The 26,872-nt window shown below is 52.8% G+C and overlaps 1 long non-coding RNA gene across 1 annotated transcript; it reads right to left on the bottom strand.

The window, feature by feature from the left end:
* Window positions 1-15,296: 15,296 nt before the first annotated feature.
* Window positions 15,297-22,193, bottom strand: LOC139036493 (uncharacterized). Its single transcript, XR_011489254.1, has 2 exons — window positions 22,040-22,193; window positions 15,297-16,434 (listed from the first exon to the last, which is right to left on the bottom strand). It is a non-coding gene; the product is annotated as an uncharacterized lncRNA (long non-coding RNA).
* Window positions 22,194-26,872: the final 4,679 nt, after the last annotated feature.

Here is a 26,872-nt window from a genome sequence, read left to right as displayed (position 1 = left end):
AAAGGCACTTTCACTTTAACCATGCCAAGAGGAAATCTTCCTAAGGTCTCACGTGTTTTATTTCCCATCACTGTAGAACAGGCTGGAACGTCCCTCCGGTGGTCAGAGGAGATGAGTGTGGCCATCAGCTATGTTGCAATGCCCTACTACCCACTGGGACTCGGGCGGGGTGCTGGCCACTCGATACACTGTCCTGGCTTGCTGTTTTCTGGTTGGCCCTCCCCACTTCCCGCCCAGAGTCCCACGGCGTCCTCTCCATCTCTGTTGGTGACGTCACTTGAGGAAAAGCCCGGAGTTGCCTGCAGCACGGTGGGCCTGACAAAGCAGAAGATGGGGGGCTTCCCTGGTGGCTCAGTGGTGAAGACTCTACCTGCCAATGCAGGAGACATGGGTTCAATCCCTGATCCAGGAGGATCCCATGTGCTGCGCCGCAACTAATCCTGTGTGCCATAACTACTGAGTGTGGGCTCTCGAGCCCGGGAACCGCAACTACTGAGCCCAAGTGCCCTAGAGCCCCTGCTCCACACTAGAGAAGACACAACTGGAAAGTAGCCTCCCCACTCAGCAGCTAGAGAAAAACCCATACAGCAATGAAGACTCGGTGCCGTAAAAAATAAATCCTTCTTTTTAAAAAAAGAAAATGGGGACCCAGTCCTGAGCAGGGGACACTCGTCTCCCTGTGCTTGTCTGGGGAATGCTGCCCGAGCCGTGCAGGGGTGCTGGTTTAGCCCAGGTCAGGGCTGACGCCTCGGGAGTGGGGGCAGCTCTGCTCCAGCCACACAAGCACACAGCACAACCCGGCAGGTCACCTCTTGCCCGTGGCCAAGATGGCTCAGCCCGGCGCCCAGGATCTGGGTCAGCGTCCCTGCCCCCCTCCTCCCTCATCACAAGATCCCAGAAGCCCTTTCTCTGCCACCAGAGCTGGGGTCTCGCTTTCCCACAATCCTGTCCAGCCAACCAAGATTCCTAGAAACAGAATCTGTCTCTCAGACTGCTTCCTTCTTCGGGGAAATTGTTCTTTCCTGCTCTGGAGTCTCCGACAGACCCGTTGTCACCGGTCAACAGTGAAGAAGCATGTTTCTGTTCTCTCCTGCACCTGATTCCATACAGCCCCGGGACTCTGGCCGCCCTCGGCGATGGGCTGATGAGGACCTTTTACATCTATGGTCAGCAGGGGTGGCAGCCCCAGCTTCGCCCTGTCCCCAGCTGTCCCTCCATACCTGCCAGCGCCTATTTGCCTGACCCAGTAAAGCCACACCCACACCTGTGCTTCCCCCCCCCCCCCCCGTTTACCTGGGGGAGAGGGTGATAGTCTTCCTCACACCTGTGCTCCTGTGTGCCAGGTGCCTTGAGAAGGGCTCTGAGGGTGACCTCATCTCATCCTCACTGTTCACTCCTGCTCCCAGATGAAGCAACTAAGGCTCAAGAGAAGTCACAAAACGGGGTCATGGACAAGCCAGGGTTTTGGATCTGGGCTTGCCAGACTGCGAAGCCCGAGCCCTTCTACCTCTGATGGCATCTGTCCAGAGCGGAGCGCAGAGTGGCCAGCTAGCCCAGGCGCCAGGAGGACTGCATCTCTCCTCCATCTGTGCTTACAGTGCTGATTCTGCCGGCATCTCATTAGTGAAAAAAGATGTTCCGGCTCTCAGCCCCATCTCTCCCAAGAACTCAGTCCAGGCACGAAGCCTTTGGCCTGGGCAAGGAAGTAGAAGGTGGAGGGGATGGAGGGGGTGGGATGTCAGACCCCGAGGTGCTCTTACACCTCCTGTCTCCTCATCCAGGGTGGAGGGGGCGCACGGAGGACTTTTTGCTTGTGCTCTCAGAGCCGGGACTGCATTGATTCTCCCTAGGGTGCTAGTAGGTTGAAGTCACAAGCCCTTCCCCCACCTCATCCCCCCCACCACACAGGCCACATCTGGCACCAAGGCCCCCCAGTCTCCTCCCATTTCACTCCATCATTCACTCCAGGAGACTTGAGTTCTATCCCAATGGGGCCTCCATCCAGCCACATGGCCTCGAGCAGAGCCTTCGTCATCCATTCAACAGATGCCCATTGCCAGGGCTGGGCTTGACCTTGAGAGCCTCCAGTGACCAGACACTCTCCCCACCTCCAGAGGGGCTGAGGCTTGCAAGAGGGCCCCTCAGAGGCCAGAAACACCCTTGGGTCTATTCTCCAAGGACAGCCGTCTTGGGAGGCACAGAGAAGACTCGCCCCAGAGCCAGGAGACCCTCCTTATGAGGCACATTTTTGTCCCTCACTCACCAGTTGCACAGTCCTGGGTAACTACTTATGTTTGATGAGTTACCAGGTCTGGAAAATGAGGGCATTGCACTGGATGGTGGCTTTCAGAATTTCATTAGCAGTGGAGCCACATTTCAAATGAAGCCTTATTGGTCTGAGAGAGAGCAGTTCATGTTCATTGAGCTCTCATGTTCCAGCTGCTCTCTGACCCTTCCAAGCATGAATGCAAGGTGCTCTGGGCCTCACTGCGATCAGCTGACAGGTGAGGCCCGGGAGTCAGGAGAGTCTGACTTGTCAAACATGAGTGAAGTGGCTAAAGGCAGGCTTTCCTGGTTGGTGGGAGGAAAGGAAGGGAGCAGAGTAGCTCCCGTTGGCCTCCTCCTGCTCCCTCGGCATCTCTGGAAGGACTTCTGCAGAGTCCAAGTGTCTCCAAGAGCAAGTTCAAATCCAGGGGATGAATGACCTTAAAGCGAGCTAAACTACTTTTCTCTTCTGATGCCCTCTCCAGGTACCATGCTCACGCCCCAAGCCTCCTGCTTCAACCACACCTCACTTGCTCACCAGCGGGCACAAGTGTCCACCCATAGATGCTTGAACTTGCACGACACACGTTTTCCTGTGTTAAACGTGAAGATTTTCATCACCACCATAAGCTTTGGGCTTCCCAGGTGGTTCAGGGGTAAAGAATCCACCTGCCAAAGTAGGAGAGACAGGAGATGTGGGTTAAATACCTGCGGTTGGGAAGATCCCCTGCAGGAGAAAACGGCAACCCACTCCAGTATTCCTGCCTGGAGAATCCCATGGACAGAGGAGACTAGGAGGGCTATAGTAGGGTCGAAAAGAGTCGGAATTGACCGAGTGACTGACAACGCACCCCATAAACTTCAAAAGCTTGGAACTTGGAACCAACACCTTTCTTGCCTCTTAGTGAGTCCCAGACCCTCAGGGGAAAACAGCTTGTTCTCTTAAACATAATTACCACACCCCGGTGGTGACGAGGGCTCAACGGAACAGACGGGCCTCCTTAGCCACTTATCAAGTGCATCTCAGTATCAAAAGATCCGTAGCGTGGAGTTCTGGCTCCTCAGCAACATTAGTCCCTGTAATACTTAGTCCATTTTTTCTGAAACCATCAAATGCAAGTTTGAAAGGGGGACAGTCACACACATTAGCCCTGCCCACACCCAGCCTGCTCTCCACTGGCCTCACCCCAAGGCCAGGCCGGAACCCCTTCGCCAGCCCACAGCACAGAGGAGGCAGTAAGTGACTGCAGGGTGAGCTACTTGGGAAAAGTTACCAAGTCCACAGGAATCACAGAAACCATCATTTCCCCAGGAAAGCAGGCAGTCCAAGAAGAGACTTTGTCTTGTTTGGCTACTTTTTCGTGAGCTGTAGCACTGATGTGTTTTGGTTTGGGTGACAGTTTAATCCTGAGTTAACCAAAGTGACTCTCAGCAATTAAACACAGGCCTCTACGTTAGGGCCTAGACAGCATATCAAAGAGCAGAGACATCACTTTGCCAACAAAGGGCCATATAGTCAAAGCTATGATTTTTTTCAGTAGTCATGTACAGATGTAAGAGTTGGACCATAAAGAAGGCTGACCACTGAAGTATTGAAGCTTTTGAATTGTGGTGTTGGAGAACACTCTTGAGAGTCCCTTGGACTGCAAGGATATCAAACCAGTTAACCCTAAAGGAAATTAACTCTGGAAAAACTGATGCTGAAGCTGAAACTCCAATACTTTGGCCACCTGATGTGAAGGGCCGACTCATTGGAAAAGACCCTGATGCTTGGAAAGATTGAGGGCGGGAGGAGAAAAGGATGACAGAGGATGATATGGTTGGATGACATCACCAATTCAATGGACATGAGTTTGAGCAAACTCCAGGAAACAGTGAAGCACAGGGAAGCCTGGAGTGCTGCAGTCCATGAGGTCGAAGAGTCGGACACGACCAAGTGTCTGAACAATATGTCACCTGGGGTGTGAAAGCAGGTTGAGGCCCCCAGAGACACTGTGGGTGCAGGTAAGCTGCTGAGGAGCTGGAGGGATTAGAGGCAGGGGGGCACCCTGGGGGGCACCCTCCAGTCCACCATGGAGGTAGACTTATAGACCAGCCACCTGGAGAAAGCAGCAGGACCTGCCTGGAGGACACAGCGGCCCAGGAAGACACAGGGAACCCTCAGAGCAACCTGAGCGCTGGGCTTCCTCCACACTCAGTGGACTTCATTCCGCAGGTGAGGCCTCAAATCATAAACACGAATCACCCCGGTGGCCTATAACCCTGAGCAGGAGGTGGGAAGCAGCACCCATGTCCTGGAGGGTGACGCACCTGGCTGCTTATCAGGTTTTAATTAAACATTGCACAGCTCTGATCCAGATCAATGGTCGCCTCCCTGAACTGAAGGCACAGCCCAAGACAGGCCTGGAGGAGTCCTGATGACTCACACAAGACCAAGACCGAGCAAACATCCTTCCCAAGCTGGTCAGGCTCCAGGCTGCAACGGCCTTCAGAGGGAGGTGAGAAAGGACATCCCAGACCCCCACAGGTTCCCACAGAAGGCCCCCCCCCACTAGCTGCAAAGACCCTTTCCTGGCAACAAGAGCGACTAAGAAAGTGTTGCTTTTCCCACGGTCTCAGAAAGTTGAGCAAAGATGTGCTTATGTCACTGGCCCCTCCCAGCCTTAGAAAGCAAGAAGCCCCAGAAAGCACTGGTCCAGACCACGTGCTTGGTAGAGGCTACTTGTTGTCCCTAGATGGGCTTGAACTCAACTCTCGGTATCCCACCACCACATCCTGTGTTTGTCTGTGTCAGTGTTGTTACTTTTAGACTGTGAACTGCAAATATCCCACAACAACAGAGCATGCTGCATGCTCTCTGCAAACCCAGGCATGTCTGCTCATTTCTAGGAGACTGAGTGATGGAAAGTCACAGGTAGGAACTTGACCTGTGGAGACCGAACACCCCAGAGACAGCCCGAGACGGGGACAGTCCTGCACTGACACTTGGACGCGTGCACTGGAACCGAGGAGACTCCGAGGGGCTGTTGGTCCTAAAGCCACAAGGGGAGAAGGTGGAGGCTCTACCCCAGGTCCTGGGACCACACTTCCCTTCCCAGGACTCTCTCCCACCTCTGTCCTGAGCCTCCCTGCACCTCCTGCCTGGTCCCGCTGGGTTCACGCCCAGACATTTGGCCTGCAGGAGAGAAGTCCTCCCTCCCCGGATCTGCCAGCCCGCATCACCCCGACTATGCTCAGGCCTCTCTATGAAGCCAGGCCAGCATTTCGCAATAAAGACTGAGTCGGATCAAAGTGCCCCAGGTGACCAGATGGCTTGCAGGGAGCTGGGAGATGAGTCTGTCTTCCTGAGGCCAGAACAGCAGGAATGCTGTGTGGGCGGGAGTGGGCCTTTCTAGTAGTGCGGGGATGTGAAGCCGCAGGGAAGCCTGGGGTGTGAAGGCCAGAGAGTGGAAACCTCAGCAGCTGCTCCCAGGGATCAACACAGAAGTCACCCGCCCCCACGGAGCCACATGGCAAACCTGTGAACAGTGAGAAGAGATGTCAGACCACACACATGAGTGAAGCGGGCACCTGGGCGGGGGCACCTGGGGGCACCCCATGAGGTCTGACCCAGAGGGAAGGGCTGGAAGGGACGACACAGGTCCAGGCCTCCCTCAGGTGGAAGAAGTCTGCCCGAGTGATGACCCGGCCCTCCACTCATTCAGCAAATGACATCTCCCGAGTGCAAGGCCCGTCCTGTTGTGGAGGGCTTTTGTCTGGGTCTGTGTCAGTCGCTTCTGTCGTGCCTGACTCTTTGTGACCCCATGGACTGTAGCACCCCAAGCTCCTCTGTCCCTGGGCTTCTCCAGGCAAGAATACTGGAGTGGGTTGCCATTCCCTACTCCAGGGGATCTTCCCAACCGGGCTCTCCTGCGTTGTAGGCAGATTCTTTACTATCTGAGCTACCAGTGCTGGTCGCGGGGGAAATCAGGAACAGCCTTGAGACTTCTCAATACTTAGATCCTCTTCTAAGGGAATTGGTGGTGATATTGATGAACGTGGGGGCTTCCCCAGTGGCACTAGTGGTAAAGAATGCGCCCACCAATGCAGGAGACACAAGAGGCCTTTGTAATTTTTTTAAACTATGCATAAAGTGATTCAACATTCAGAAGATCTGCAGAACTCAGTAAACTAGTAGTTTCCAATTGGCCGACGCATGGCATTACTGAATCACAAGCGGGTGAAAGATCACTCAGAGCACAGGAGCAACCAGTGGATTTCAACGGAACAGGATGAAAGTTCATTGACATGGTTTCCGAGTCCATACCACAGTGAAGGTTTAAGAAGCTACCACCTGTCAATTTTTGATATGGTATCCAAGAAGAAGAACCACAGTTCTCTGCAAGGGTCATTGAACGTTCTCTCCTTTGCCAGGTGTGCATAACATGTGAAGCTGAATTATCATATACTTCAAATCAAAACACCTGCCCACAGACCAAGTCCAGAAGCAGACAAGCTTTTATAAAGCCAGGCATTAAGGAGATTTGCAAAATTATGTTTTTTAGGTACTGTGATTCTTGTTTTTTGTTTTGGAAATGTAATTATTTTTTTATGTTGTCGTTTACTTGCTAAGTTATGTCTGACTGTTTTCGACCCCATGGACTGCAGCCCGCCAGGCTCCTCCGTCCATGGGATTTCCCAGGCATACTGGAGTGGGTTGCCATTTCCTTCTCCAGGGGATCTTTCTGACTCAGGAATCAAGCCCTCATCTCCTGTGTTGGCAGGTAGATTCTTTACTGTTGAGCCACCAGGGAAGCCCCTAATTATTTTTTATAAAACGACGCTGTTTTTGTTTTTTTGTTTCTTTTTTGCCTGTTTGCAGGGCGGGAATAGAGAGGCAGACACAAAGAGCGGATTTGTGGACACAGGGTGGGGAGGGGAGGGTGGGATAAAGTGGAAGAGTAGGCTTTGACACACACACACTACCGCGCATAAAACAGGTAGCTATAGGAAGCTGCTGTAAAACACAGAGAGCTCAGCTCGGTACTCTGTGACAAACTAGAGGGGTAGGATGGGGAGTGGTGGGGTGGGAGGGAGGCTCAAGGCGGGGGGGGGACATGTATATACTTACAGCTGATTCACAGGGTGGTACAGCAGACACTAAAGCAATATTGTAAAACAATTACACTCTAGCAAAAAAAGTTAAATAAAATTCTACAGTCCTTACAAAAAGTTATGAATACATCAAATACATTTACATAGATTAAAATTTTATTAGTTCTCATTTCAAATGCAGGAAATATTGATAGACAATTTTAAAGGCCCTTCACAGTCTCCAGTAATTCTTAAGTGTATAAATGGGACTGAAGACCACAAATAGATTCTTCAGGGAAGGGAATCACTGCCCTGAGGTCACAAGGGGAAAAACACACAGCTCAGGAAATTGAAAACATTCCCTCTGTCATAGTTTCCTAACCAGCAGGTTGCAACAATTCAGTCATCACAGTACTGTGTTCTGGGAGTCAGGCACAACACTAAAACCCTTATTGAGCTCCCTTTCAACTTGCTTTATGAGGAGTCCACGCAGGCTCTGATCCAGAAACCTGCAGACTCCTGCTGGCCACTTACCCCTTGCAGGTCAGGAGGGCGGAACACAGAATATGGCAGCCCATCCACCGAACAGTGTCAGGCACATGTGGCCCGGGCACGCTGGCCCGTGGTCCCCCCCAACACCGTGTCAGCTCCACACCCACGGCCAGCGCTTCTCCTGCCCCTGCCCTCGTGGTCTTTCATGGACACATCCTCCCAATGTATGATGTTGTGGGGACACACATTCCGGCTATAGCACTTAGTTTATCAAGTCTTTCTTTCACAGGTCATCATCTAAACCCAACCCAAACTCCCAGGGAGGAGAGGGCTCAGGGCTGGTGGTTTTACTGAGTGTGGAAGGTATGAAGACTGGAGAGGGAGGAGTGGGAACTAGGCGAGTCCAATAGGCAAGCCCAGAACTCATCCCTCTCAAGGCTGTCCACCCACTTCTCTGGAGCTGGTCCGCAGCTCCAGCCAGTGAGGGTGAGGGTCTGTCCATTCCCAGAGCTGCTGGCATCAGTGCAACCAGCTGGCCAACCTGCTGCCTGGTTCTGGACTCCTGTTCCAACAGGACCTGGGCTCCAGGCAACCACAGAGTGGGGAGCATGCAAGGGGAGGGACAACCCAGGTGCTTTTAAGTGCAAATGAAAGCTGGGGCCAGAACGCTGGCTGTGGGCTCATGCACCACAGCCACCTCCATGTGCTCTCAGCCACCTGTCCACATGCCTGGCCACCTCCACGTGCACAAGGCCATCTCCACATACACACGGCCACCTCCCTGCACGCCTGGCCACCTCCACACTCACAGCCACCTCCCGGCAATGGTCGTGGCCGAGCAACCGAGCAGGGAGCAAGTGGCTGAGTTCTAGGAGGCCTTCTCCCTGTATCACCCGGACGGCAATAGCGCCATCCCCATGCAGGAGCTCAGAACCATCCTGTGGTCACTGGGCCCAAACCCCACCCAGGCCGAGCTCCGGAAAGTGGTGGGTGAGCTGGACTGTGACAGCAGGGGCCCTGTGGGCTTCCCCGAGCTCCTGGGCCTGATGGCCTGGAAGGTGAAGGCTGGGGACAGCAAGGACCACATCTGGGAGGCCTTCCGCATCTTTAACAAGGACAGCAAGGTTCTGGTCAGCACAGCTGAGTGGTGACACGTGATAACCCGGATGGGCAAGAAGCTGAACAACCAGGAGGTGGAGGAGATGATCCAGGCAGTGCACGTGGACACAGATGGGCAGGTGAACTGTGAGGAGTTTGTGCACCTGCTGGTCTCGAGTGAGGCCACTCTCCCAGCCCACCCCTGCCCGGATGTCCTGTCTCTGTTACCCCTGTCCCTCCAGGCACTGCTCCTTCTCCGGCTGGCTGACCGATCCAGGTTTCCGCCCTGACTCCCTTTCCTGCCCACCTCCCCACCCTCTCCTCGTTCAGGATGACCCAGGCCATTCCCAGGACCAGCAAACCTCAAATGCTCAGTGCCTCAGGAGCAGACAGTCGAGGGGGGCCCTGGGTAGGGGTCAGAGGAAGATAGTCACAACCACATGTCCCCGGGGAAGGCCCTCTGCTCAGGACCCGTAACCAGCACCCCCATCCATCCACTCTGATTCAGGAGGAGGGGGTGGCCCAGGCCCTGGGCTGACCGGAGCTGACAACCAGGTTCCGGCCTCCCTTCCCCACACACCCCCTGGTTCCTTTCTGTCTCCCCAAACCATGGTGATTCATCTCTTGAAGCCAGGAGTCAGTTCCAATGGGTTTATATTCACCTTCTTGGAAGGAAATTTTAATGAAAGGGAGAAAGACCGCAGGGGAATATAGAAGACGATTGCATTCCTGCCCTGTTTCTTTTTCCCTGGTTCAGACAGAAATGATCCTTGCTAGCTCCAAGAGGCAGCAATCTCTCTTTTTGTGCCTTTTGGAAATGTGATGGAATCTTGTACTGGTGGGCAGAGCAAAGAGAGGGGTCTCAGCAAGGTGAATCTTGAATTTTTATTTCAAATAAAATGGCTGAGTTGGCAGCAAAAGGTGGTTAGAAATCCACATAGAGCTCTAAGATCTGAGCGGATTGCAGGGTGGAAGGAACACTGGTCTGTGTCCGTGGTTTCTCTGCATTCACAATGGAGTTGCTGGGAAGTGTAGAGTGAAGACTCCAGCACTGGAGAGGCCCCCATGATGCCAGAGCAGTAAGAGACGTGCCTCCTGCGTTAAACCCTGGCTCCCAGAGGCATCAGATGACCCAGAGGCCAAGGGGCTTGTCAGAGACAGCATCAGTGTTTCAAGGGGTGGACGCTACCCCAGGGCCCATCAGGAAGGGCTGCCAGCCCTGGGACAGTCACAGAGCCACTGGGCCGTCTCCATGAGTTCTTTCCCGACACCCTCCCCACACGCACGGGTCCTCATGTGTAGAGGGGAGCACACGGGCTCTGGGCCTGGTCAGACTGGCATTTCTGGCCTTCTGGTGGTTGTTGCTGCCCCCACCAACTGGGCCAAGTCACTTGTCCTCCCTGTGGGGATAGCTGAACTCGGCACTGGGTCCCCCTGTGGGCACACTGCCTGCACAGTGACTCACAGCCGCCCTACAAGGAGTCGCCCTTCATCGCTTCCCCGTCTACAGAGGAGGAAGCCGAGACACTGAGAGCTTAAGCAAGCAGCTGAAAGGGCAGAGCTGGGGGTAGAGGCATGTCTGTGCCCCCCGACCTCGCTCCTGCCCTCCCCACCCATCGCCCCTGGGGCCTCCACGTGACCTGATGAGAACCGTGCCTCCTCCAGCACTTGTGAGGATATCATCTTCTTAACACGCCCGGCATGCAGTAGGTGCTTGATAAATGGCAGCTACCATTGCTATCATCCTTCCAGCCCCAACACTGCATGTCCACCCCTCGAAAATGTTCAAGGGAAGAGTTGGAATCTGGAACGGGAAGTGGTCCAGACAGGACAACCACAGAGACCCCTCCATGCAGGAAAGGGAGCCGGGGCTCTGACCATGGGGTCTCTTGGGTTCAGCCCCCTCCCACCTCAACAGCCAGGGGTGGCTGAGCGCCAGCAGGCACAGACTTGGGAACAAGCCCGTAAGAGAGGATGGCATATCCAGATGCCATGGATGCAGCGCCTGCAATGCCGTGGGCAGAGCCCAGTGTCCATCACCTCAGAGGCTCATTTGGGCACCAGGGCCCCCCTGCCAAAAGAAGCAGTGACATCCCCCCCAGGGGCCTTGTGCCTTCCATGGCACATGCCCTCAGCACTTCGGGAGGAAGAGAAGCGGGGTGAGTGAGGGTCCCAAGTCTCCTTGCCCAGTCCACGGGTCTGCAGGCACCAGCGCGGAGCTGGCTGGGGAGCTGGCATTCAGTGCCCCCCATCCTATGGGGTGCCCTGAAATATAGGGGTTGTGTGCCTGCCCGCACCTCAGCTGCAAGGGCTGGGGTATTTCTGTGCCTGCATTTAACAGGTTTTAGAGCCCTTCATGGAGACCCGTGGGGCCAGGGCAGGAACGCGGCTGGTGTTGGAAAGACCTCCTGGTACTCCCGTGGGTTTGCTGGTGATGCCCAGAGGCTGGGCGGCAGGTGAAGGGTCCAGACAGGCTGGAACCACTGCCCCCTCCCCAGAGACAGCAGAGCCCTTCTGTTTTCAGCTCACCTCTCATGACCTTGAGCCTCGGGGAACCAGCACACATGGGTTGGTGATGCATGGGCCTCCCTTCTGCCAGCAGGTGCGAATCCGGCATCAAGGTCGAGGGGGATTGTGCCTCCCTGGGTTTTGCTTTCTTAACACAATGCTTAAAAACGTTTTCCACAGTCCTATCTCATTCCAGGAGAGTCATCGGCCAGCTTGGCTGCCTGCTGGCCGCTCTCCCCAACTGCCATGGTCAGAACAGGGATGCCGGCCAGAGGGGCACACAGAGGGCGGTGCTGTCTGAGGCTGAGGGTCCCCTGCCCTGGCTGGTGGGTCCACGCTGTAGTGGCCAAAAGTCCCTCACGACGGCTCACAGGTGGGGATCCCTTACGGTGCCCACCTGCACGCAGGGCACTGACCACTCCCATTCTGAGTCTCGCCAAGGACTCGGGCTCCTGGACTACACACGCATCTGTCTTCAGTCTCCCCACCCCATCTTCTTTTCCCTCCTCCCTCCCCACAGCACCAGGACCTGTCCCGTCCCCAGACACCCAGGTATTCATTTCACTAGTAAAATGCAGTCACCGCATTTGTCAGGCGTGGGTCCCTGGTCTTGTTGAGTAGGATGGGGTGGTGGGGGGTCTAGAGCATCAGAAAGGACGCCCCACGCCCTCCTGGATGGGAGGGAGGCCCCGGAGACATGAGCGAGGAGCCCAGGCCTGTGGACCAGCCCGTGCTTCCAGAAGAGATGTGGAGCAGCCCCTCCACACCCTCGTTCCCTTTTCCTTTGGATCACTGAATAACTGCACTTACACCACCTCCCTTCATCCCCAAAAAGGTGCTTTCCGCTGCAGCTCAGAACATTCCATCCATCCTTGGGGAAGGAATTTATAAATATTACCTCGGCTTCCATGGGCTTTCAGCAGGCCAGTCATAAATCAGCACTGGGCTCCTGGACCTCCCAGGCTATATAAAGCTTCTCCTCTGCCTCCTGTTTCCAATTTTAAATCAAACTCAGCCCAGCCCCGCCGGCTCCTGGGGATCCTTGTAGATTCCAGGGGCCCTTCAAAGGCGCCCCAAACTGGCTGGCTAAAAATGACTCCATTGTTCCACTAGAGAAATTTAAAATTAAAACTCACGTGTGGGGTGGAGATTACCCACGATGAATATGAATGGGGAATACGAGGTGTGTTTCTCCACCAGAAAACAAAGCAAAAAAAAAAAAAAGGAAACACCTATCTCTGAGAAAGATCAGGGCCCAACTCACCTGCTAACCTCCCTACCATCTTCTTTGTTTCTATAGCAACTGGGGTCTTGGACAGATGCCTGGACCCGCCCAGAGAGGGGAAGCAAGTGGTCAGAGACCTCCCTTGGCCTCCCGACCAGATGCCAGGAGCTGGGGACCTCCTCCTAAGTACAGGGGACAGAAATGTCAGGGGCTGGTCCTGGGAGATGCACTTGAGTTAATCCGGAAAGGCTGGGAGGGTGTCCATGCCCAAAGGAGACAGCGCCCATGGGGACAATCAATCAGTGAAGGAGTTTCACGTGGTTCCCTCAACACCTTCTCAAGGCTTCCAATCTTTCTAGCAGCTTCGGAGTTTCCAGGGAGGGGAAGGAGCCAGGCACTCAGTTCAGAAGGAAGGAGGCATCCAGAAGCTACGTGTTAGACTTGAAGAATCCTAGGTCTGCACACCACCTCGGGAGTCATCTGGGCTAGTTTCCCATCCAGAATGAAAGGCCCAGACCTGACAGAGGGCTGGTTTGCATCTCCTTGAACGTGTCCATGAGAGAGTTCCAGGCCAGTTGGCCAACAGTCAGATAATTCTTATCCTTAGAAAGTGTTTCCTTACATGGGTCTGAAATGTGCATTTCTTCCTTCTGCCTACATCCTGGGTGAGGAGGGCACAGCAGCCCACTCCAGTATTCTTGCCTGGAGAAACCCATGGATAGAGCAGCCCGACGGGCTGCAGTCCACAGGGCCCCAAAGAGTCAGACATGACCGAATTGATTTAGCGCATGCGCACACATACCCTGCACCGACCCCAGAGCCCTGCTTTCTCTGCGTCAGTTCTCTGCATAGCTGTGGGGTCCATCACTTCTGCCCTTCACCCTTTCCTCTGCAAAGCGCCTCTCACTCCCTGCAGGATCTGTGTGATGCGTGTTCAGGCTGCCACACCCTTTGACACACTTCAGCTTTTCAAAGTCCTTCTTGGTGATGCGTCACTGGACGCCAGGGATGACCAGCGGTGACCAATGCCAATGAGAATGGGGCCATATCCCCCCGTGCTGAATAGTGGTGGTGGTGGTTTAGTCACTCAGTCATGTCCAATTCTTTGCAACCCCATGGATTGTAGCCCGCCAGGCTCTTCTGTCCATGGGGATTTTCCAGGCAAGAATACTGGAGTGGGTTGCCATGCAGCCCTCCAGGGGATCTTCCGACCCAGAGGTCGAACCCGGGTCTCCTGCCTTGAAGGCAGATTCTTTACTGACTAAGCCACCAGGGAAGCTCCCCTGTGCTGAAAACGGCATCTCTAAAAATGAAGCTCGGGGACCAAACCGGACTTGTGTGCAAATGATATGCTGCTCATTCAACTACCATTGTTGACTGTGTGCATGCCTGTGCCTGTGTGTGCGTGTGTGTATGTGCTAGGCTTCAGGGGACACAGAGATGATTAAGACTCAGGACCTCATGGTGGATGGAGGAAAGATAAGCAAGCAAGCGGTTACAAGACAGTGCCTGGGAGGTGGCGGTGGGGGGGGGGGGGGGAAGCGGGCAAGTGGAGGAGGAGATGCCTTGTCGTCCAGCAAATGAAGGCAGACAGGCTTGGCCATTCCTAGGTGTCGGGAACAGCATGGGAACAGCACAGAGGCACAAACGAGCAACCACCTCCTGTCCATCCTTCTTATCAGATGCTCAGTCCTCCAGGAAGCCTGTCTTTCCAATCCCTGAGTTTCAGGCTGGGTCAGATCTCTTCTGATCTGGGAGCTTCTTTCCCCAGAAAGCACCACTGAAATTCACAGTACTGAATGGGGGAGATGACTACTCTAAAGGTATCGGTCCCTGGGGACAGGAGAGAACCCAGACATGAATGACCCCACTTCCTTGCTCCCTCACTGGGGGTCACTGGACAGGCCAGGGGACTGCCCTCAGGCCCCATCCTCAGTCCCCCCTTCCACAGTGGGTTGGAGGCCCCAGAATTTCTCTTTGGGCCGTCTCAGCTAGGGCAATAGACTTGATTGGAAAAGAAGTGCTAACAGCCCAGAAAGTGTGATCAGCCTGGGGTCTCCCTTCACCATCAGCACCACCAAAAGAGAGAAAGAAAATACCCCAAAAGGATTGGATTAAGGTCTTTCAATTCAGAAAGGGGTGGGAGGGGCAGTTAGGGGGCTTCCTTGGTGGCTGAGGGGTAAAGACTCTGCTTGCCAGTGCAGGAGACATGGTCTCGATCCATGGGGCCCTGGAGGATCCCACATGTCGCAGAGCAACCAAGCCCATGGGCCACAACTACTGAGCCTGTGCTCTGGAGCCTGGGAGCTGCAACTTGAGAGTAGCCCCTGCTCTCTGCAGCTAGAGAAAAGCCTTCATAGCAATGAAGACCCAGCATAGCCAAAAATAAAAAATAAGATTATTTTTTAAAAAAAGAAAGAAAGAAAGGGGGGAGGTTAGGTAGAAGCTGGTAAAGAGATGGTCTTCTAGGACCTCCCTGGTATTCCAGTAGTTAAGACTCCACGTTTCCACTGTAGGAAACCTGAGTTCGATCCCTGGTCAGGGAACTAAGACCCCACAAACCTGGCAGTGTGGCAAAAAAAAAAAAAAAAACAAAGATGATATTCCTTTCCAGGAAGAATTGAGCCACAAGAAATGGTTTTAAACATCCTCAGGGAACATTTTGATCTGGGTGAATCAGAGTTTCACAATAGCACAGATTCTGAGAGGCCAACAGAGGACCCCAAAAGAGAAAATACACCAGTTCAGGAGCACCACCTACATGGGAAGGGGGGCCATCCCTGTACCTCAAGAAGCCCCTCTAGCAGGCTCTGCAACAGGGGGTGGAGAGCAGACGCCTGAAACTATTCATGAGAGCATTTCTAAGACATCCCAAGAGAGACCAGCTGCATTTCCAAGAACCAGGCTCTCCAAATAAAAATCTGGGTCCAAAGTCCTCTACGTAATTTTAAAAGTGGATTTTTGCTCCTTGGATCTGTAGCCTTTGCGGCCTTACCCAAGCCTCAGATTCTGCACAGTCACAGCTTCAAAAAATAATACCGTGTTCCCAGCGGGAATGCTCCGGGGCTGGAGAAGGACTCTTTGTAACCCAAAACCTGTGAGGAAACTTCAGTTCTGGCGCCAAGGCAAGGTCTCTACTGAAGGGAACAAAAACAGGCAAGGAGGTTTTGCAACAAGCAAGTCCTGTGTTTAAAAAACTGCAGGGAATCAGGAGACTCCAAAGAACCAGATAAAAGCAAGATTTCTTTAACCTAGAACCTAGGGACTTCAAGGAGAATGAAGCTGGGTGTTGGAATCTGGTCCCATCAACGTTCTCATGTCTAATCTCCATCAACCTGCTGGAAGGGGGGTGGTAGGAGGGGGACAGGACAGGTCCCTCATCCAGAACCACGTTGTCCTGTAGATAAATCTTCAGTCAGAGTACCTGGAGAAGGAACTTTTTGTTCAGTTGCCAAGTCATGTCCAACTCTTCGAGACCCCATAGACTGCAGCACACCAGGCTTCCCTGTCCTTTGCCATCTCCCAGAGCTTGCTCAAACTCATGTCTGTTGAGTCGGTGATGACATCCAACCATCTTATCCTATGTCGCCCCCTTCTCCTCCTGCCTTCAATCTTCCCCAGCATCAGGGTCTTTTCGAATGAGTCAGCTCTTCACATCAGGTGGCCGAAGTATTGGAGTTTCAGCAATAGTTCCTCCCAATGAATATTCAGGGTTGATTTCCTTCAGGATTGGCTGGTTTGATCTCCTTGCTGTCCAAGGGACTCTCAAGAGTCTGGAGAAGGAATTATCAGATACTGATTTCAGTGTGTGTTTCATTCATTCATTTGTAAATCTTACAACTATTTGTTGACTGCCTGCTCCGTGCCCGGCACTATGTTGTTTACTAGAGATGAGAAACACCTGCCTTCATGTAGCTAATGTTTAGCAAAAGCACCACAGGTGGGCTGCAGAACTAAACCATCTCCAGGACCGGAGACCCTGTGTCCCCCAGGGGATGTGGCTGCACCGCAACCCACGCACGCTATGTCACCACGTGTGTCCCTGACAGACAAGAACCTCAGTATTGATTAGGCCTTGAGAGGAACCAAATCCTTACTGTGTTACATCTGATAGTTGCAAGAATTTTTTGCAGCCCAGCCTCAGGCTCCATAAATGTGGAGTTTCGTTTCTGTTCACTGCTCTGTCCTCCCAGAGCCCTGGCATCACCCATGGCTTTTGTGGTCCTATGGCTGTAGGATCACAGGCCTCTGGTGGGAGGTGCGTCCCTGAGGCCGCGTCTATACCAGGACATGTGTGGATGGTGTAACTGTACACGGAGTGACCGCAACCTGCCTAAGTCAAGGAGGAAAGTGAGGGTGGCTGTGACTGGGCCCGCTGACAAATTGTCCATACACGCGGCCACAGGAACACCTCCCAGGGCCCCTCCCGGGCTGTGGACGGAGTCCCACCCGGAGGGCCCAGAAGCAGAAGCTTGAGTCTCCTTTTCCCCAGGGTCAGTGCAGGTCTTGGGGAAGGTACATATGTAAGGATAAGTCATCTATGTGGCCGAGATTCTCAGCCCCTCAGGTCACCTCGGGTCTGTGCCCAAACACTTCAGTCAGGCTCTTCAGAAATGCCAAAAAAAGATGTGGTGACGCCAACTCTGTGCCCTATTTTTAGCTCTGACCTCCCCTCCACCACCCCCCGCACCATGTGTGGACTTCTCTCTGCCAGACTTTTCATGTTGTTCTCTGCTGCTGGTCCTCACTGTGTTGAACTCACTTTGTAAATCTTCCCATCGCCCATCACTTTCCTTCCATTCTTCCCTTTTTTAGACCTATACTATGCTGTCTTCTCTCCTGGTCTCTTTCTCTCTCCTCCTCTCACCTATTGTCACAGGCGTCTCTCTACATGGAGATCTCTACCCCCTCCATCCCTCCTCACTTTTACTCTGTATTTTACCTCGGTTGCTACTGTCTCTGGTCTTCACATTCCACTCTGGACTCCCCACCCCACCTCCAGCTTTCCCTGGAGCTTCCACTACTTTGCAAATACAACCAACCTCCACCTTCCTGGACTGTCTTCTCCTCTCTGTCCGCTAGGTAAGAACTTGTTCTCAGGAATCAGCCTTCCTGCAGCCTGTCCTTCCTTCGTGCGCCTGACAGCCCTCAGCAGCCCTTCCCTTCAGGCTGCAGGACGGGAGCCAGGCCAGAAACCGCAGGAGCCGTTGGCAGTGATGCTGAGAAACTAGATCACACATGCATTGCAGGCAGGGGGTAAAGTGTGCAGCCACTCTGGAGAACAGGTTGGCAGTTTCTAAAGGAAAAAACTAAAAACCTAAACCTGCAACTACCACACAACACTGAAATTGCACACCTAGGCATTATCCCATGGAAATAAAAACATATATTTAAGATTTCAGTACACATATGTTTATAGTCTGGAGAAGAACATGGCAACCCACTCCAGTATTCTTGTCTGGAAAATCCTATGGACAGAGGAGCCTGGCAGGCTACAGTCCATGGGGTTGCAAGAGTTGGACGTGACTGAGCAACTAAACAGCATGTTTATTACGCAGGGCGTAGTTTCATTACGCCCTAAAACTGTAAACAGCCCGATGTCCTTCACTGGGTGAATGCATCGCTCTTCACATGTGGACTATTACTCGGTACTGAAAAGGAATGATGAATGATTGGTACATGCCACAACCTAGATGAATCTCCAGAGAAATATGTTTTGAGAGAAAAAAATTGAATCCCCAAAGGTTGTATACTGTACACTTCCATGTATAATTTGAAATGACAGATAAATAGATGAAGAGAACAGATTAGGTGTTGCCAGGAGTTAAGATGGGAATGGGTACAGAAAGTTGGTTTAGCCCCAAGAGGGTATACCAAGGGATCCTGCTAGTGATAGAGCCATTCCATGCCTCATGTGTTAATCTCAGGATCCTGGTTGTGGTATTGTACTGTCTATAGTTTTGCAAAATATTACCATAGGGAAAAGTGGAAAAGGACCTCTCTGCATTATTTCTTAAAACTCAGTGCAAACCTACAATTAAAACATTTAATTTTTTAATTAAAATAAAACATTTAATTTTTTAAATTAGAAAAAAAATGTGAATCATATTTTACATATGTTTTATATTTTATTTTTAATCATCTATCATGAGTATTTTCTCTAAAAGAGTCTTACATGTTTGTTGACTGCTTACATTTCATTTGTGGATAGATTGGGGCTTCCCTGGTGGCTCAGACAATAAAGAATTCGCCTGTAATAAAGGAGACCTGGGTTTGATCCCTGGGTTGGGAAGATCCCCTGGAGAAGGGCATGGCAACCCACTCCAAAATTCTTGCCTGGAGAATTCCATGGACAGAGGAGCCTGGTGGGCTATAGTCCATGGGGTCGCAAAGAGTTGGACATGACTGAGCGACTAACATTTTCACTGTTTCATGGATAGATTATAATTTTTTAATTATTTGTTTTTCCTAGGAATTATTTTTAAATATTTTGCTATTATTATTTTAAAATGCTGAGAACACCATCCGGGTGTCCATTTTTAAAAAACAGCTCTAACGAGATATAAATAACATACCATACAAGTGACCCATTTAGAGTGTACAATTTAATGTTTTTCGGTGTTTTCCATGTTGCACAATCATCACCACAATCTCATTTTAGAAAATTTGTGTTCCCCCTGAAATAAGCCCTATACCAGTAGTAACAAATCTCTGTTCCTCTTCGATTGCCTGCCTCAGCCCTCAGCAACCACTGATCCACTTTCGTCTCTATCAATTTCCCTATAGAGACAAGTTCTGGACATATCATATAAATGGAATCATACAACATGTGGTCTTTCATAAGAGGTTTCTTTCACTTTAAATGTTTTCAGGAGTCATCTGTGTTGTGGCAAGTGTCAGGGCTTCGTTCCTTTTTATTTATTTATTTTTCAGCTCTTAGTTATTTACTTATATTTGGCTGTGCTGGGTCTTTCATACTGCACAGGCTTTCTCTCTAGTTGTGGTATGAGGACTTCTCATTCTGATGGCTTCTCTTGAAGTGAAACACGGGTTCTAGGCCCTCGGGCTTCTGTATTTGCAGCACCTGAGCTCAGTAGCTGTGGCTCCCAGGCTCCAGAGTACAGGCTCTGTATTTGTGGCACGTGGGCTTAATTGCTCTGTGGGGTGTGGGATCCTGCCAGAACAGGGATCAAACCTGTGTCTCCTGCATTGACAGGCAGATTCTTCCCACTCAGCCCAGGGAAGTCCTTCATTCCTTTTTGTTGCTGAATAATATTCCATTGCATGAATATGTCATGTTTTATTTTTTCATTCAAGAGTTGATAAACATTGGCTTGTTTTCATTTTTCGGGCTGATATACATAGAGCTGCGATAAACAGTCCCATACAACTTTTTTTTTTTAATGGACACATGTTTTTGTTTCCTAGGAGGGGCACTGCTGTATCCTATGGTAATCCTGTGTCTAATTTTTTAATCTAGGTTCCCATTTCTGATTATTTCTTGAAGGTGCATCCCTAGCCATGAAAATAATTGATCAGATCATAGCACATCTTTAAAGTTTCTGATGCATATTGCCAAATTAAACTAAAAACTGTGCTAACCTCTGCCCTCACCAGCAGGGCAGGAGGAGGCTTGGATGGTACAAATCTGGGTTCCAGGGGCCCCTGATGGATTGGTCCCACCACCCTCTGATCTGTCTGGAGCTGCAGGGACTCTCAAGGCAGCCCACCCCTCTCTTGGGCAAGGCTTGGTAGAAGGAACCAGAGGGCCTGGCTGTCTCTCCCAGGCCAGCTGCTTGCTGGCCGTGCAACATCCAGCAGGTGTTTATTTCCTCTCTTGCAAAAGGAAGTTAATACTCACCTGCCTACCCCACTCAGCATTGGCGTATCAGTGTAGGAATGCTTCTGTAATGTGGACACACCCAGACACAAATGAGTCTGGCCAAGGGATCACCTTTTGAGAAGAATTCCTTAACTGGGTTGTCCTCTGAGTCATGAGTTTTGAGGATAGCTTGTTGGTTGGGGATCAGTAGTTGGTTGGCTCAAGACATATCTTTATACTTTAATAGAAGTTGAGGATAAATAAAGATTCCTTTTTTAAAAAAAACCATGAGTGTAATAGCACAGCACACTTCTAATGTGTCATTAAGCTAAACACACATGTGCGCTCATTCTTACACACACACACACACTCTCAGCAGTGCCTCAGTTACAGAAGGACAGAGAGGACTGAGGTGCCAAGGAGTCTGTACCCCGATTGTGGAGTTTTCTTCTTACTGATGGAAAATCCTTCCCTCCTTTGGAATAAAATGCGCCCTCCAGAAATCCTCACCATTAGTCCTTACTCTGCCCTCAGTCCTGCAGCATGGCCAGGGCAAGGCAGCCTTTCTGAGGGTCTTCCCACAAGCCCAGGGCCTTCTTCCATGACCCAGCGATCAGTGGGCCCACACATGAGCCCACGAGGAGCTCTGCCTGGCTTTGAACAGGTGAGAAAATGGAGCTTCTAATGGGAAGGCGGCCAATAAACTCACAGGGTCCCCTCTGAGTCAAGACAGGAACTATACATATTCTTCCGTGTCCAGCTTCTGAGCTCTCTGCCTCATCAGAGCACCCCGGAAACGCCCTCCTGTCTGCTCCCCGAGGGGGTTCTCCTGTTCACCCAGCTCAGCCCAAGCCCTCCTGCAGCTTCAGCCGGGGTGTCCAGAACCTAGAAGCCCTTACTGGGCCCAGTGGTACTGGACTGTGGGCCTTAGGAGTCCCAATCTCAGGAGCAGAGGCATAATTTCCCTCCAAGAGCATTGTTCCACATGCCAGAGGGATGAGTTAACACTACTGGATCAACCCTGGAAGCAGGCCTGCCCTGTTGCGTCTCCCAGGTTGCGCACTGAACAACTGTAGGGGGTACCAGGCACACAGTGACCTGCCTGGAGGCATTTATGACTTCATGGGAACGAATAAATCTCAATATAGGTCTCTTTCTACTATCAACCAAAAAAAAAAAAAAAAAAGGTGGTATTTGGGAACAAGCAGACTTGTTCACATCAGAGCCAGGAATGATGGTGGAGGACCACAGGCTAAGTTCAGACCGAGTCCCAGGTGACCAGCTTCCAGCACCAGTTCAGCCAGGGACCAGCTGGTTAACCTTCAATGGGAGCTTTAGTTGCATCTCTGCCAACACCACAAAATGGGCACAGGTACTTGCAGACCTTTATCAATTCATAAGTATCATGTATCATTATTTGCAAAATGAAAATCCAACACTAAAGACCCCAGAAGTCCTTGCTGGCTGGGGGGGCCATCTCTAAGGCAGACGAAAGGGTTGATGAGTAGAGGATTCGGGTCAGGGTGGGGAGGGAAGCCAGGTGGGGCTGGTCTTACCTAAACACCAGGAACAGAGAAACCAGCACACATCCTCTCCCAGTCTGTGATTTTTTTTCACCCATCTCAGCTGGAACAAAGAGGCTTTTGTGAGTTCAGTGGAGCCTGACTTAGCACACTTTTCTGTCTACTTCTCCTTCTGTGTAAGAAAAAAACAAGCCGTTCCATCCGGGTTTGCTAGGTTCCTTTGAAGGGTCTGTGGCTTTGCTTTAGGCAAACAGGAACCTGGCTGGGGCCGCCTCGCCCTGGTAAGGGAGCTTTTTGGCAGGACTTTCTGGAGGCCTCCTGGGGCAGAGACTGCAGACGGGTGGGAGGAGGGGAGCCCGGGCTGGGCTGTGGGTAGAGCCGGGTAGTGGGCACCCTGCCAGGTGAGGTATCCAGTAGTTCTGGGGTTTCTGAGCACCAGGTACTCAGCAGGCAGGGCACTGAGTCCCTTCTTGTCTGGCTGGAAACCACGCACATTAGCTCACTGAACCCCACGCTCAGGGCGTCTGGGCCCACAGCCCGCGGCCCACATCCCACATCAGGAACGGAAACCCACAGGGTGGCACGCCTTGGCCGGAGGCCACGGGGACCAGGTGAGCCCAACCCTTGGTCTTTGCTCCCTCTTGCACTGCCCGGTCCCCGGACAGCCCAGCTCCCCATGTCCTTCCCAGACCTACGACCAGGGCCTCCATGGAGGCAGCAGACTAGCCAAGCCTGAAATGATGGCTCCATAACTGCGGGGGAAGGTCAGTTCCCCAGCCTCCGGGAGGAGAGGAGGCTCACTCTCAGACCCCCGCCCCCTGAGCTCTGCACACTCGCCTCCAGCCTCAGGGGTGTAGGGTGGGGCCAGCCCGGCCTGCACTCTCACACACCCACTCACACATATTCACACCAGCCCCCCCACACTCACCCATAGTCACACACACACCCCCTCTCCCAGCGCACCGCTGGAAGGTGACACACAGGCCCCTTCCCTGAGCATGCAAGGCGCCCCTGGGACACCATGCGGCTGCGCCCAGCTCAGCAGTTCACAGTGGGTAACTAACGATGGGCGTCAACCCTGAGGGAGGACAGGGCATCGGGAGGAGGTATGAAACCAGTCTCATGCAATTCCCCCTCATCTGAGTGGAGAACCTGAACTAAGGGCAGGTAGCAAAGGCCCTTCCAGAGCCCGCGTTTGGAGCAGGGGTCTGGAAGGGGCCCTTGGAGGAATCAGGGCCGCACTGGGAGATTTACTGAACCACCGCCCTGGGCCGCCAGCGTCACAGCTCCCAGTCCTGTAAACACACGCACATACACATGCATATACGCATACACAGGCACACAGACGCACGCACGTGCAACAGGACGGCCTGGACCAACCTCCCAACACTGTGGGGCTGAACAGACAAAGAGAGTAGAAATTCTGACTGTCATCACTACAACCAGCATTCTCTGAACCCCGAGGAAGTGCCGAACTTTCTGCTGAGCTCTTCCCATGCAAAAAAGAAATTTCCAATTAATTCGCACCATAACCCAACGAGGTAGGCACCACTGTTCCCATTTTCCAGGTGAGAACACTTGATGATTTAGAGCTGGCAAAACTCCTCCAAGGCCCTGCTGCTGATCAGAAGCAGATGAGTCACTTAGTAACCAGCTCATTCGACTCTCCCTGGTGGGGTCTCTCAGGCACCATCGAAGCCCCTCCTGGCTGAGCGCCTGCACTCAAGGGGACTTGCAGAGCAGAACTGGGCCTTTCTTCTCACTGGCCCTGCACTGGGCAGTCCAGGTGGGGACAACGTGGGGACAATGTGTGAACAGAGGCCAAGGGTGGGGGAGGCCAAGAGACGTCATAGCTTTTGCTTCCCCAGCAACTCCTGGAGATTTGCAAGGAGGAGGGAGTTAGGGAGTCCAAGTGATGAGGGGTTGGAGATGAACCCCTCAGCATCCCTGTAGGGGATGACCCCAAGGTGTCATCTTGATCCCAGGCCCTGGGACCTACTCACAAGGCAAAAGGGATTTTGCAGCTGTGACTAAACTAGAAATCTTGAGGTAGAGACACCCAGGTTATGCAATTGGATTACGTTCAGTGTAACCACAGGGTCAGGCTTCCCTGGTGACTCAGTGGTAAAGAATCGGCCTGCCAATGCAGGAGATGTGGGTTCGATCGGAAAGATCCCTGGTGAAGGAAATGGCAACCCACTCCAGTATACTTGCCTGGACAATTCCATGGACAGAGGAGCCTGGCAGGCTACAGTCCATGGGATTGCAAAGAGTTGGACACAACAGTAATAACCACAGGGTCATCACACGCCAGCCACTGTCCTCCCCACCCTCAATCAGCAGCTCCCTTGACTCTGGTTTGGACTGAAACTACACTTCTCTCTCCAAGAGGGGGGGCAGGAGGGTCAGATCAGCAGCAAGAGCTCTCAGAGAGTGAAGGAGATGAGGAAGGGGCCCCAAGCCATGGATGTTGCAGCCTCTAGAAAAAGACAAGTAAACGATTCTCCCTGGCTGCTGCTGCTGCTGCCAAGTCGCTTTAGTTGTGCCCAACTCTGCGACCCCATAGACGGCAGCCCACCAGGCTCCTCCGTCCCAGGGATTCTCCAGGCAAGGACACTGGAGTGGGCTGCCATTTCCTTCTCCAATGCATGCATGCATGCTAAGTCACTTCAGTCGTGCCCGACTCTATGCAACCCCAAGGACTATAGTCCCCCAGGCTCCTCTGTCCATGGGGATTCTCCAGGCAAGAATATTGGAGCGGGTTGCCATTCCTTCCCTTCTCCAGGGGATCTTCCCGACCCAGGGATCGAACCTGGGTCTCCTGCACTGCAGCAGTTTCTTTATCGATGGTGCCACCAGGGAAGCCTCAAGGCCCTGGGTTTGTAGTAGATCATCATAGGAATTGCCTAATTCCTGGGAAACTAACACAGAGGGAAGCCAGAACAAGCTTTCAGAGAAGAGGCTGGGGTTGGGTTAGTCTGCTCCTGCCGCGACAGAACAGCACACGGGGCTGAGACAGCACACAGCCACCCTCTCCAGTGTGGGGGCTGGTCCCCTTGGGGGCCCCTCTGCTTGCTGTGTAGACGGCTGCCCTCTTCACCCGGCCACCTCTCTGGGCGCATGCACTCCTGGCATCTCTCTGAGTCCCCACCTCCTCTTCTTGTAGGGATACCGGCCAGATTTACGGGGCTTGTCTTAACATGTCACCTCTGTGAAGACCCTGTTCCCAAATACAGTCAGGTTCTGAGGTGCTGAGGGTGCATAACAGGAAGCCTCCATGCCTGCCTCAGGCCCGCCAGGCCCTCATTTTAGGGCCCAGCATGAGCCCACACAGCTGTAGAACCAGTTGGAGCTGCTGGGAGAACCGGTTGATCAGGACAGACCAGGGGGACAGGATCCGGGCGCCTGGGGTCCTAAGTTGGGCGTGGAATAACTCTGTCTCTGCCAGGCTGGACCCTGCAAAGCTCCTCTCTCAGTCCTAACGGGGCCCCTGAAGGCACCGGGGGCCAGGCAGTGACAGTGGGCAGCTTGCAATGGGGTTGGGAGTTAGACAGGCTCTGTGGACCCAGCTCTCTGCAGGGAGGTGGACAAAGAAAGACCAGGAGGGCCCGAAGCCTGTGGTACCCACACTTAACATCGGCCGCCCCTACCTGCAGCCTGGGACAGAGACAGGAGAGGTTTCCTGATTCCTCCCTTCCCAGCAGGACCCAGGCACCTGACCACACCTGGCTGCAAGTCCTCGGGCAGCAGACGTGAGTCCCTCCTCCCTGCCTACTTGCTGACCTGAGTCCTCCTGCCTCTTCTTGGCCCCCTGCAGCATCTCTCCGGTCACCTCCCCTCCCCAGCCCCCTCCTCCGGGCCAGGGTGGACTCACTCACTCCCCAAACTGCCAAGGTGCAGGGCAGGGCTCAGACAGAAGACAGCCCAGGCCAGGTACTTGGATAGAGAAGATTCAGTACAGATACTTGCCTAAGGTGTAAAATTACAAAGCCGGTGACTGAAAAGGTCAAAAAATAATTTTACAGAAACACCTCCAAAGCTGAGGCAGCAAAGGGAACAGCTGGGAATGGGAAAACGTGGACCCAGAACCCCAGCCTCGGAGGTCTGAGGGGCCATGAGATCATTTTTACATGTGTCGGAAAAGCCACGAATGAATTCAGCTCCCCTCCCCTCTGCCTCTGAGACTCGGAGTATTTCTACCACTTCTTCATAAAAACACGACTCGCATTCACACGGAAAGAACCACATCCTTCCCCACTCCTTCCTCCCTCATCAGCTCGGCCTGAGGCTCTACCAGGGGTGGAGTGAGGTAGTCTGCTAGGGTGACCACAGGGCCCAGCCCTGGCCCTTTTTCTCTCTCTCCATTTGGGCTCGTGGTTGGTTTCAGGTGTCCCCGAACGGGCCGTAGGATACCCCGATGGCTGGCAAGCTTGATTTCTGCCTGTGGTGTGAGGGTGTTTTCTAGAAGAGACTTGCATTGAGTCGGCGGTGAGGGGAGCAGATCCCCGGCCCTGCAGTGTGGTGGGCCCCTTTCAATTCTCTGCAGACCTCCATGGAATGGAAAGGTGGAGGACGGGAACTCGTTCCCGGTAATGAGCAGGGATGTCCGTCCGCTCCTGCCCTCGGGCGCGGGCACTCCTGGCCCTCCTGCCCTCGGACTTGCACTGATCTCCTGGGCCTCCCACATGGGACGTCTCAGTCTGCATAATCACGTGAGCAAATTCCTAGCATGAATCCCTTCTGTATCCTGTTAGAGAACCCTGGCTAATATGCCAGCAGGGTCTCTCTTTGTCTTGATGACATTTATTTTATTTTTAAATTGAAGTATAGTTGATTTATAATATTAGTTGCAGGTATACAACATAG

This window comes from Odocoileus virginianus, chromosome 9, assembly GCF_023699985.2.
Source record: "Odocoileus virginianus isolate 20LAN1187 ecotype Illinois chromosome 9, Ovbor_1.2, whole genome shotgun sequence".
Classification (NCBI taxonomy): domain Eukaryota; kingdom Metazoa; phylum Chordata; class Mammalia; order Artiodactyla; family Cervidae; genus Odocoileus; species Odocoileus virginianus.
This window is presented reverse-complemented; position numbering and strand designations above follow the sequence as displayed.